This window comes from Alligator sinensis, unplaced genomic scaffold (assembly GCF_000455745.1).
Source record: "Alligator sinensis unplaced genomic scaffold, ASM45574v1 scaffold752_1, whole genome shotgun sequence".
NCBI classification, from domain to species: domain Eukaryota; kingdom Metazoa; phylum Chordata; order Crocodylia; family Alligatoridae; genus Alligator; species Alligator sinensis.
The window spans coordinates 2,988,143-2,998,918 of record NW_005842000.1 but is presented as its reverse complement, the minus strand read 5'-3'; positions in this window follow the sequence as shown (position 1 = coordinate 2,998,918).

Here is a 10,776-nt window from a genome sequence, read left to right as displayed (position 1 = left end):
CACACGGAGGCTATGAATAATCAGAACCAGGCAGGCTCCTCTCCACCGCCCCGAACAGGGCTGCCTTCCTCCCCAAGTCCTGGAAACACAAACTCCGCGCAACACCCACCAGGCATCTGCTCACAGCAAGAGTGTGCAGGGCAGGAGGCGGCTGCACACACACTCGCATGCACACACGCAGGGGCGAGGGAATGCACCTTCCACTCACAACACGCTCCTGGCCTGCCCGTCGGTGCGACGGGGGATGCGGCAGAGACGAGGCATTGCACACCCCCGGATCGTCCCGGGAATCTTGGCGCTCGGGGCTGGTCATGGAGCAATGCGAACGTCACAAATGCACACGTGGTCGCACACAAAGAGGCCCTGGCGTTTGAGCTACCAACCCTCCCCAGCCCTGGCCCCTTCAGGTCAGAGAGGAGGTCATGCCAGCAATGGCAATAGGATTGCACCCTATTGCATCTGCCATGAGGCCTGCAAGGCACTACCCTCTCCGCAGCACTACGTCCAAGCCCCCAAGAGTCAATGCGGAGCAGCCAGGAGGCAGGGCCCTGCCCTCACCTGCTTCCCAAGGTCCAGACAGACTTGGTCGGCTCAGTGGTGCCTCAGAGACGAAGCCTCCCTGGAGCTACAGGAGACGAGAGAGCGCACGGACACCTAGGGAAATGCCACACTTGCAAACTAGGGTGTAAAACAGACCTGCATTTCCATGCGGGAACCCCAGGAACAGGCTCCCTGCTGCCCCCTGACGCGTCCCCGGGACCAGACCCCGTCCGCACTCACATGGTCACGAGTACAGGAGGCCTCGCAGGCCCCGAGACTTGCCTCTTCCAGGCGGCGACGCTCCCAGCTGTCTTCGCCGCAAGGCGAGTCCGGAGCAGAGGGAGCCCCGAGCCGGCGCGGCTGGGGGCGGGGGGGGCACGCACGGCAGCCTCGCGGCCCTTCTCGATCGCCTCGTCTCTCGCCTCCCCCGGTGTTTTGTGCGCTCGGAGCTGCCTCGCCTTGACCTCCCGATGCCGCCTCGTTTGTTCCACCACTTCCACTTCCACCTGCGCGCGCTGAGAAACGCGGGGCTCTATTCATCGCCCCGGATCGGCTGCGTGTTCTCACCACCACCCACTCCACCTCCTCTTTCCCCGGCACATCCAGCTATTGATAATTACCTTGGGAGGAAGACAAAGAGAGGGGAGTACAATGAGCGTGGAGGAGGGGGAGAGGGAGCGGGTGGACACGGGAGAGGCAGAAAAGGGCCCGGAGCCGATCTCCAGCCCCGATCCAGGGAGCCCAGGCTGGCATCAGGGCATCTCTGAACACCTGGTCCCTGGGCACTGCCCTTTACCCTTCGAGACCCTGCATCTCCCCTGCAGCAGCAGGGAGGCCCTTTACCTCTGGGAGGTGGGCCTACGCCCCAAAGATGAAGGGTTTTCAAAGCCCCAGATGCACATGTTGTCTTGAAAACACGACCGCTGGCCTGGCTTGCCCTTTTGCTGGCAGTGTGAGTACCTACATGCTGCATCACAAGCCATCCCACGGGGCTATTCCGGCCTGTGTCCTGGACGCCCCTTTCATGCTCCCATGGACGAGAGCACACGGGGCTGGGAGAGTCTGGCCACCAGGTTCCCACCCTCGTGGAGCTCCTGGGAGGATGCTTGCCAGGCTGCTTACCAAGCAGCTTCCCGGATATATCTCATAAACTTTTCTGCCTGCCACCAGCTTGGATGCCAGCTTTGTCTCCCAGCTGTTGCTAGTCATGCAGCCGCAGCTGGGGAGGCGGTCCTCCTGTCCATTAACTCTTCCGTGGGGTTTAGATGTCCCCCCCCAGAGCCAAACCCCTGCAAAAATCCACCAAGAAGGGAAGGGAAGGGTCCAAAGGGATGGAAGAAACATGCAGCTGTAATTACACGGGTGTTAAATGCCTATCCGGGGAAGGTAGGAAGATGTGGCATCTAATGGGCCAAACCCCTTGGAGGAGCAACCCCAGCTATGTGCTGCTGAGAGGTGCAGGACACACTGTGCTGACCCCTTGCCCAGGGGGGAGTGCCATCCCAGTGCCAGCCCTCAAGCTCCAAGAGGGCTGTTATTCCAGGGAAGGAGAAGGGCCTGGGCCCTGATGCCAGGCAGTTCGAGACATCTCCCTTGCGAGCTCAGCACCTTTGCTCCCCAGACCAGGAGGGGAAGATGTTGGTGGTGTTGGGATAGGACCATCCACCTCTGATGACCAAATGCTGAAAAACAACCCCCTAACTAAGGAGCTAACGGCTTTTACCAGCTAATCCTCCCAAGCTGATGCACCAGTCATTTCTTTTCAAAAAAAATCTGTCCTCCCTTTTTTCTCACTAATGCTCTGGGGACAAGATGGATCTCAGCAAGTGCCCGCTGACTTGATTAATCGTCGTCATCCGCCGTGACACCGAGTGCATCCGCCCACGGCACCGTGGAACTGAAGTGCGCAGCTCGAGGCCCGGAGCTGGGGCCTCATCGCAGCCTCTCATTCTGCCCCGGCAATTACGGGAAATGAAATAGCTGCCAGTGAGATCCATCGCTCCCCGCCTGGATGGTATCAGATCTCAAGCATCAATCTGACATCAATGGTGCCCACACATAATTGCGCAGGCAAAAATAGAAGCCCGGTTTCAAACGCCTGCCCCCAAACACGGAAGGCCTGTTTGAACACGCGTGTGCACCAGGCAGCTCAGAAACGAGGGAGGAAGGGACCCGGGAGCCGACGGCTGCCTGCTACCGCCATTCAGCAGCAGAGGCTCCGTTGTAGCGAATGTCGTTCAGGATCTGAATCCGTGTGAAGAGCCTGGACATTAAACTGACCCCCCAACAAACGGGCACGGACAGTCCCCGAACTGCTAGACTTTGAACCAGCTTCACTGCACTGCAGACAAAACCAGCAACAGGAAAGCCAGTGCAATGCACGTTCAACCCTTAGGCCCGCAGAGAGCAGCAGTTCATATCAAGGTTTCTTAATATGAGCTTATTTCCTTTGGTTACAGGGGCAGATGAAATTACTTCTGTCCCTAGAGCAGATGAAGCTTATTACTCACTTAATGCTGCAGATTCTCTCCTGCCGTGGACCGCGGGGAGAGGACCCTCTTCTCCCACGGCAGGGATTCCTTCTCCGCTCGCCCCGAGATGACCACCGGGTGCCTTTGCAGGTGGTCAGGTCAAGGGTTGCACAGCCGCAGGCTCCAGGCCAGGCTCAGGGGAAACATAAAAAAGAAAACCCACCCACCAGTAAGTTTAATTAATATTCATCTGTCTTTTCCTAATGGGAGACTGTCTCTGACTCACACTGACATTTTGCTGGGACAATGGCAATTAAGCACCTGGGTAAGAGAGACAAATGTGCCGTAATAGAAAAGTTAAGTTTTCCGAACTAGAGCTGTTAAAAGCTGGTTCGGAGGGAGGATGAGCATGAGTTGCAGGCTAGTGGAGAAGTACGTGGGTGATCGTTTCAGATCATGTCACACAGTGCCTGTCTTCACAACTCAAGCCCCTTGTTTTTCCCCTGTGGCCGGCTGGCAGGCGCTTTAAAACCTCCGAATTTTTGCACCGCTTCCCTGGAACATTCTGCGTCTGCTTGTGCAAAACCCTCTCTGCGAGTCTCCATTGCTGATGGGCGAGATCCCCCAGCAGAACAGGAACCAGCCCCTTTGGGAAAGCCCCGGGGAGCTGCATGAAGACGGGGCCCTGCGGGCAGAGCACGGCGACCGAAGAGCGTAGGTGCACAGGCATCATCCCTGCAGGAAGTACAAGGGCAGTTGTGTCCGGCAGCTTCTCCCCAAGCAGAGCACACAAAGCTAAGAAGGAAGATGGCTTTTAGGAGTCCTTCGGTCTGCGGTGCCAGGCTCTTCCCCCGCTCGCTTGGCAATAGCCACCCCTTGGGCTGTAGGATCTGGTTCCCCATCCCCTGTGGCGAATAGAGGATCCGCTCCCAACGCCGCTTATTGTTTAAGCACCGTGGACAGGGAGCCAGGCAGGCACGGGGCAGGGACATCCTCCCGAGAGAAATGATCAGAAGAAATCGGAGGCCAGGCCTGGGGGGAAGCGGAGGACTTGATCTCCAGGGGATCGGCAGAGCCCAACCTGAACACAGACAGGGACCAAGGGAGCGACCGCCAGAGAGGACACAGGCACCCGTCTGGGGCCAGGCTGCCGACGCTCCTCCAGCAGTGGCGACAGAAGGGGAGCGAGGGGGAACGGCATCTGAATTACAGGGGCAAGGAAAGACCGTTGCAGACCAACAAGTTGAGCAACACCTTTCTCTTTGCTAGCAGCCAAAAAGCAGGTCATGGACGAGGAGAATTTCCTGCTGCAGCCACCTCCAGACACACTGGGTACCAAACGGGAGAGACGAATTGAGGCAGCTCCGGCCTTGCTCTCCGCAGCACAAACCCTCCACCCCAGGGGAGGAGGATCCTCAGGACGGATCTAGCATTTGTGTCCGTCCTTCTGCCCATTCAGGCCCCGACTGCCAGCTCCAGAAATGCCAGCAACGGCCATCAGAACCGGTTTAGTCTCCCCTGCCCTATTGCACAGCTTCTTGAGGCTCATTTTGGGAATCACCTGGCCACACCCTTCCATCTGGGAGGAAAAAAAAGGAGCCCCCTGATTCTGAATTGCAGGCAGTGGAGAGGGGGGGAAGGAGAATGAGTGTCTGGAGAAACCAGACTGTCCTACCTCCCAAACCCTGATCCGCCTAAGATGCCCAGGAGCAACTCTTGGAAGGAACCGGGGGAACTAGGAGTAAAAAGAAACGTGGGGTAGGTGCAGCGGGGCAAGCAGCTCGTTGCATTATGAGCTGCTGGGCTTGCACCCTCACCCAGCCCCGCTTGCATGGGACAAGCTCTCCCGGTGTCCCAGGCCTGTCTGAATGGGACGAGCAGTGCTCAGAGCGCCGAAGCGTGCTGACGAGCCGGGGGGGCTGGAGGCTTCAAACAAAATGCTGTTGGGAAGAGAAAATTCCCGCGGCCTTGAGGGATGGAGATGGGGCCGGCAGAGGGAGCTGCCTGCTGAGGTTTTACCAGCCTCTCCACCGAGAACGAATTGAGACCTCAAGCCGCAGGCTCTGTGCTGGCACTTACACTTCTCCCCACCGTAGCAGCCCAGATCACACCGGGTTGGGCCGTGACCCACCCCAGCAATAACGTGCCTCAATCCACACGTGACCCCACCGGACTGGAAGCTTTCCGAATCCCAGCGTTGCTGAAAGTCTGCTCATCTGATGGTTGCAGCAGCTCGGTCGAGAGCAGGCGGCCGGCCGCCAGCTCTGGTGCCCACTGCCAGGCCTGATGGGACCGAATAAAAAGGAACGGCCCTTTCCCGCGGCGGTTTAGGATCACTGCGGAGCAGCGTGTGCGTCCTGGCTGTACCATCGTATGGCTGGAAGCACGGGCAGAAAGCCAAGGGATTTCTCCGCTTTCAAAGAGAGGTTTCTACAGAACCCTATTTCATCCCTCTTAATTTCCACCGGATTTTTCCTGCATTACACTGCTTGTTCTCAAATGCAATCCGCCGATTTACTAAACTGTGCGGGGTACGGATTAGGATTTAGGCAGGGTTTACAAGGAAGGAGGACAGGGTAGATTATAGAAGAGGGGTAGAGAGGGGAGCCAGAGCAAAACCTTCTTCCTAGAGGGATGAAGATCTGAAATCCTAGCCAGCACCACAGCAGGTAGCAACGTCCATCGCGCTAACTACATGATGGATGTGGGGAGGCTTAATTACAAGTTAGCAAAGTGCTTCGTTAGCAGAATGATTGTCATTAGGTGCACTGAGGTCCCACCTACTGACCTGAGCAGGGCTCAGGAGCATGGCCCCCCAGGGAGCTCTTCTGGCTCCAGGTCTTTTTCCCAAATGACCTGCCTTGGGGGCACAAAAGCCTGAGGATGACATTGGCCCGGCTCCAAGAGACGGAGCCCAGGAAGCTCGAGGACTAGCTGTACCAGGACACGACAGCCGGCAGGGATGACGGCAAAAAGCAAGGGGGCAAACCCGCAGCATCGAAGACAATATTGTCACGCATCCATCTCGATGGTGCCAAAGCCCTTCGAACTCAGCAGCTCCCTGAGCGGAGAACCACCAACGCATCCCCTCTTCCGAGAGCACCGCTTGCTGACACGCTCGCTCACAAGGACCATCTCATCAAGGCAATGCAGTAGGTTAAGAATATAAATTAAAAGCACAGCGAGGATAAGAGACTCCTAAATAAGCTTGCGTGGCCGGCATACAAACACTGCCCAGACCAGCCCTAGCCCTCCGCTGCTCGGTCGGAGGATACGGTGCTCCAGTGCTGGTAAATGCTTCTCATGCTGAATAACATGGCACGTACATAGGGCTCACGTACCACCCGCTGCAACCCGGCAGAGGCGAGACATGAGGCTCCTTAGCTCGTGCTGGCATCTCTAATCCCCCAGGAGCGGAGAGGAGTACAACCCAGGTGGACAGGTGCCAGCAAAGGCTCAGCTGTGGGGTCTGCTCCCAGCCGATCCCCCCCAGACATGGCTCCCCGGATGCAGGGGGTCGTAGGGCCTGGTCCCATTCAGCGAACACTGCCGAACATCAGCACAAAGAGCAATCGTGGGAAAACCAACAGCTCAGGAGACCGATAAAGCGAGCCGTTGGCACAGCTAGGAGCTGCTAGCATTTGAGGGCTACTGGGGGCTTTTATAGAGTAAACCTGATGGTCTGAGTCCAGGTGGCAGGGAGCAGGCACCATATCACAAAAAGCCGTCGCATGATGGGTAAGAGGCCCAAGCCCGAACAGGCCAGTGGAGACTGTTAGTAGTTGATGCAAGTCCTGATTGAAGCACGTGTCTGGACGGGTTCCTGATCGCCCTCCTGCTGTCCATGTAGCCAACGGGGCTCATAGCCCAGTGCCTCATTCTCCTTGCCGCACACACCAGTGTTGTCTCTCCTTAGCTACAGGAGTTGCCTGCACCACCCCGCTGTAAACTGACCCTAAACCTACTGGCATCAGGAGAAAAACTCCTATAAAGAGCTGTGGAAGAAGCATCTGGGCAGAGAGCCGGGCAGCTCGACTGGAGAGAGGGGCGAGACTCTGGAAGCAGGTGCAGAAACAGCCCCTTGGATCAGAAGGCCAATTCATGCTCCCCACGTGCAAGACAAAGGATCCCTGTAGCAACCATGGCACCCACAAAGGGGCTGGAGTTAAATTTGCCCCAAAGGATGAATCACACGGCCAACCCGACAGCACCGCGGAAGCGTTACGGAGGCGGCCGTAGCCACCTCCGTCCACAAATATCCCCTCATTCATTTCAGCCTTGGGAATGGAAGCTCTTCGTGACACCGGGCCCGGTGGGTCCCATTCAGAGGGGCTGCGGGGACGCTGCCGGAGAGACGGTGACGCGGGAGCGATGGGGAGAAAGTGGCACCGTGGGATGTGGCTGTCTTGCGGGGCCGTGGAGGTGACCGGTTTCTTAGTTACCACCGCTGCACGCAGAGCTGCGAGGACACACCCGGTGGAAACGAGCTGCTGCCTTGAACGTTTCGGTTGGGAAGAATAACGCCGGACTCCTCGTCCACGCCGTGCTGCGGAAAAGGGGCAGCACCGGCCGCCTCGGAAATCCTGCAGACTTGCATAGATGGGATGAGTTCTCCGTTTGTGCCCGGAGCAGGGAGGGTGCAAGCACAAGCTCCCGTCTGCAGACCCCGGGACAGCAGCTCGCTCTCCAGGCCCCATCTCTCCTGCTGCCCATTGCAATGCTTTTGTGCAAGAAGTCTTGAATAGTTTTCTGGGAAAGCAAAGCTGATGCTTGTGGGTGGCTGGCAGGACTGGGGGGAGCTCATGTGTCCATCCCCAGATCCTTTAAATTCTCACTCATTACAACTCCTTATCCTTGCTTCTTCGACTTGGGCAAGAGCAATGGCAACTGGGTTTCCAAGGGCACTGAGGAGGTGCAGCCTCTCTCTCGGGTAGTACCAGCTCATCGCTGCATGCACAGGTGCATTTTGAGGCACGAGTCTTGCCTCCACCTTAGTGCTTCATGAAGAAGGGCTGTGTTCCTGCAAGCGAGAAGAGAGGGAGGCAGAAAAGGGCGAAGATAGGGGATGATGACCCTGTGGCCACTGCATCAAGCTGGCCCCCAAATTGCTCCTGGACCCTCCAAGCTTTGTCTTCAGCTGCTGCCCTTCTGGTTCCTGCCCCAGCCCTGCACCCCCGGATCGCACACTCCGTGCCGATCTCTGGTGACTGACCTCTGCTTCCTGACCTGCAGGCTGTGACTCTGGACTTCAGACCCAAGGCTGCCACCTCCGTTCCTGCCCTGGGTGCCTTGGCAGTACCCGACCTATGGGCCCCGCCTGCCCCAGTTCTATTAACCACAGCCCTAACCACTGGACAGGGCTGCCCAAGCCCCACATCCTCGATGCAAGCAAGACAAGGAGCACACACAAGTGTGCAGACATGTGCAATGGGCTCAGCATGCCCCTGCGGCACTTAGTCGTCTGTAGGCAGGTCTCGCAACCCCGTACTCGATGCAGCGAGGACAAGCTGGGCCCAGGCGGACAGCACCAAGCAGGCTGTCTCCATCGCCGAGCTGCCTGCAAGCTGAAGGAGCTCTCACAGCTCGAGAGCGCTCAAAGGCGTTCCTGGAAGGCCTGGGCTGCTATTAGCATTACGGGGAAGAGCTGCCCCTCCCCTGTGGAAGCAGGGGATGAAGTGGCTCCGTGCAGAAGTGGATTGAGTTGCACGCTTTGAACAGATTATCTTGGCAGCCTCCTACGCTCGCTGCCGCCAAACCTGAGCTCTAATCAGGAGAGCTCTCATTACAGCCTGCGACGGGCAAGCTGACTCCGAGCCACCATCTCCACCGCTCAGCCCACTCCTCCAGGCAAAATGAACTGCTGATTGCACCCAGGAGCCCATCCTATCTTGTAATTAGCCTCCCCTGCCCTGATCAACTCCCCTCCCCTTGGCAGCAGAGGCACCAGCGCTCACGCCATTCATTAGAAAGCCGCGCTGTCACCGACACAGATAAATAGCTCTGCAAAGCCCCCTTGTCCCGGAGGGCCGGAGCGCAGAGAGCCTGCAGGCTTCTTACAGAGATTACAAGTGTCAAGAGATTGGTATGTGGGGCTTTTCCTGGAACACCTCCACGTACAATGAAAAGGTCTCCTTGCTTAATCTCCACCTCCCTGTAGCTACAGACCAGAGGAATTGGGGAGACGGCAAGGAATCCTGCAGGATTTCAACCAACCTCAAAGTTCCTCGAAGGGGGGACCTCAACGGTCCCCACTCGTGACTGCAGCGTGTATAGGTGGGGGTGCCTGGCTCCATAGGAGGAGGGAAGCCCCTTGCTGCCTCCATAGCAAGCCCTGCTAGATGGTCTGAGAGCAGCGTTGATACCTGGGGGACTTATTCCTACTCCATCAACTTGAGAAAGATCAAACTCAGGCTTGGCAGGGAAGACTTGCCAAGAAGGAGCTACAAGGCAGACGTCCTTTCTTTGCATACGTTCTCTTCGGGCCGTGCCATATTCTGCCACATTGGCAAAGCCAAGGCACCACGGCCCAGGGCATTGCAATGTCCAGGTCTTTACTAGAAAATAGTCGCACGTTCCGGGTACCAAGATTGCACAGGCCCTACAATACAAGGGGCCAAACACTGCCCAGCTACCTCAAGTGCGGAGCGGGATGTTGGACGGGGCAAGGTTTGAACCAAGCATCTCAGCTGCATGAGAGGCAGAAACGTCATGGGCAAGCTGGCAGCCCGTGGCATGGCAGCTGCTGGTCCCTGAGCACAGCAAACCTCTCTAACAGGGGCAACACCATTTACTCAATTACTGTAACCGTGTGCACGACTGCAGCGTCCGTGTGAATGGCTCTGGGGGCTCATTTCATCCCAAGAACCGCACAGGTAAATCAAACTCAGCCTGGGAGCAGGTGCCAGGGCAAGGATTTCCTTCTGCCAGGAGCAGCCTGGCAAGGATCAAATGCATCCGCCTACTTCTCTCCATCAGAAGAGACATCAGAAAGGCAAAGAAACAATATCCCCTGCCCAGCCCCACACTGATTCAAACCCACCGTTACTGAGACTGCGCGTACAAACCCGACCCCTGTCCAGCTCCCGGCACAACCCAAATCCCTCAGGCGGTGTTGGGACTAGACTACTGATGGTAACGTTGCCGCCAGGGCACTTTATGCCCTTTGCATGCAGTCACCAGTGCTGCTTTGCTCCAGGCAGAGAGGGCTGGATACTATTTGTGAGATACCCCACAATGTCGCTGGAAAGAGGAGTCTCACCCAAAGGCTCCGTTTGGGAGCAGATCTTGCAGCAGTGAGACAGCGGGAAAAACGATCACCAAATTCACGTGCAAGGCCAGCGCCTTCTACTGCACGACTTGTTTGGAAAGGGCTTCCAGCATCACCCGGGGAAGAGGAGAAACAGAAGGAAAGAGGAGTGTCTTTTTTGGGCAACAACTTTTCTGATGGTGACCCTCCCTGCCCTCTCACACCCACACCCAGGGGCTGCCATCACACCCTATTTCTACATGCTCCAGGTGAGATGGCACCTGGGGCAGCTGCATGTAGATCATGCGTAAATCAGCATCAATCACTTCCAATGCTTCGCTGAAGTCCTGGGAGAAAAATATGCTGCCCAGAGACTTCTTCTACTAAGAACTTGCTCTACCCTCCTTCACCTCTGCCTTTGCCCTTGCCAGACATCACTGTTTCTTTCCAGCCGTGTGACTTCAGCCCTGCTCTGCTCAGCTTTCGATCCCCACCTTGAAACAGGCCTCCCCGCTCTTC